Raw genomic sequence first — 2,500 nt, forward strand, 5'->3', positions numbered from 1 at the left:
TGCGCTCGTTTGTGTGTGTGTGTTAATGTGTGTTTATTTAAATGTGTGCGCGTGCGTGTGTATGTATGTGTGTGTGTGTGTGTGTGTGTGTGTGTGTGTGTGTGTGTGTGTGTGTGTGTGTGTGCGTGTGTGTGTGTGTGTGTGTGTGTGTGTGTGTGTGTGTGTGTGTGTGTGTGTGTGTGTGTGTGTGTGTGTGTGTGTGTGTGTGTGTGTGTGTGTGTGTGTGTGTTTACCTAGTTGTACCTAGATATATTTTACGGGACGGGAGCTATGCTCGTAGTGACCCGTTTTTTAATCTCTCCGCATCCAGTTTATTCTTGAAATCGTGTATAGTTCTGGCATTCACTACTTCTCTGTTCAGTTTGTTCCAGACATCGGTCACTCTATATGGAAAGCTATTTTTTCAGGTCTCTTCTGTAACTCTCTTTCTTTAGTTTCTGTTCGTGTCCTCTTGTTTCTCTTTTGTCCCATTTTAATAGGTCGTCTCTATCGAGAACTTCCATCCCTTTCATAATTCTGAAAATTGTCAACAAATAGCTTCTTTCTCTTCTAGTGTTGACAGCAGTAATTTCTCCAATCTTTGTTCATATGTCAGATTTAATAGTGTGGGTGCCATTTTTGTTGCTGCTCTTTGGATTCTTTCTAATTTTTTCTATGTTTTCTTATTGTTGTTGTTGTATGTGCCCATATCGATACAGTATATTCTAATTTCGGTCTTATCAGTATAACAATTATTTTCTTAACCATTTTCTCACCCATGTAATCGAAGGCCACTTTCATTGATCTTAATAAGTTGAAAGTCTCTCCAAATAATTTATTTACATGTTTGTCAGGTGTCAAGTCACTAGAGATGATTACTCCCAGGTCCCTCTCTGTGTTTACTTTTTTGACTTCTTTGTTTCCAATCGTATATTTCTCCGAAACTCTATTTTCACCTCTTCCAAATTCCATTATGCTCCATTTCTTGATGTTGAAGTTCATCTCGTGTCTCCAGCTCCATTCTCATACTTTATCCAGGTCATTTTGCAGCGATCTGCAATCTTCTTCTGTTTTCACTCTCATGAGTAATTTGGTATCGTCAGCAAAAAAGTTCATGTAACAATTTACTCCTTCATCCATATTATTTATGTATATGGCAAACATTAAAGAAGCCAAAACAGAGCCTTGGGGAACGCCGCTTTTTACATCTTCCCATTTCGAATTTTTGTCTCAAAGTACCACTCTCATTTTTCTCCCAGTTAAACCCTTCACCCATTCCAGCAGTTTGCCTTGAATTCCTCCTATTTCTTCAATTTTACATATTATTTTTAATGTGGTACCTTGTCAAATGCTTTCTGCAAATCCAAGATGACGTAGTCTGCCCACCCATCCCTTTCTTGTATTATCTCTATTAGTCTCGAGGAAAAGCAGATCAGGTTTGTGGTGCATGATCTTCCACTTCTAAAACCAAATTGTTTGGGGTATATTTTTTTGTTATCTTCCAAGTGTTTGGCTCATTTGTCCCTGATGACCTTTTCGCATATTTTTGCTACTGTGCTTGTGAGGGACACCGGTCTGAAGTTTGTAGGATCTTCCCTATTTCCTCCTTTATATATTGGTACTATGTTTGCATCTTTCCAGTCTTGCGGTACCTTTCCCTCTTTGAGTGAGAAGTCTATTATCTTGTAGAGTTTGCCTATCAGTTCATCTATACACTCTTTTAGTATCCAATTTGCAATTCCATCTGGTCCGTGCGACTTTCTGACATCTAGGCTTCTTATTTGGTCTCTTATTTCCCTTTGTGTTATTTTGATTTCTTTCATCATGGGTGATCTTTCTTGTTGTCAATCCTCCCAGGATTATGAGCTCTCAATTGTAAAAACAGACCTGAAAGGTCTGATCATAACTTCTGCCATCTTTGCGTCATCTATGTATTCTTTTATGGTAATTACGGTTTAACAAATACTTGTACGTCTGAGAACTTGGTAGTGTTCTCAGATAATTCGTCTGAAATAATGTAGAACTTGAAGGCTTCTTATGAGAAGACGTAAGAAGGTCCCTTGCCGACTGGTTATAAGAGTGGTCAGACTGGAACCAGAGCTCTGTGTGTTCTGCAGTTCAGACCCGATGATAGCGGCCATATTCGACGGGACTCGTACGTGTTCGAAAAAAAAAAATCTCGAAATCACGGGTTAACTTTTACTTTAAGTAATTTCTCAAGGTTCCCGATTTATCAAACCAAATTACTTCATATATTTAATAAGTAAAAGGGAGGGGAGTTTAATCGTATCTTATTTAAAGTTACGATAGGAGTTGTTCGAAGCAAGGTAAAACGAATACTATAATGTAACTTAGCGGGGGGGGGGGAGCCAGAAAACCTCTCCACTGCGCAGGTAGATGATGACGTCAATGGAAATATCGAGACCAGGGTTCCGTGGGTCGAGAGCTGTCAGTCACTCACACACCAGTGTGTGGAGCGAAGCTCCATCTTCTGATTAAAGTGGTAGCTAAGGCAGACAAA

This window comes from Oratosquilla oratoria, unplaced genomic scaffold, assembly GCF_046742065.1.
Source record: "Oratosquilla oratoria isolate Oo_2021 unplaced genomic scaffold, ASM4674206v1 SCAFFOLD49, whole genome shotgun sequence".
In the NCBI taxonomy this organism is placed as follows: Eukaryota; Metazoa; Arthropoda; class Malacostraca; order Stomatopoda; family Squillidae; genus Oratosquilla; species Oratosquilla oratoria.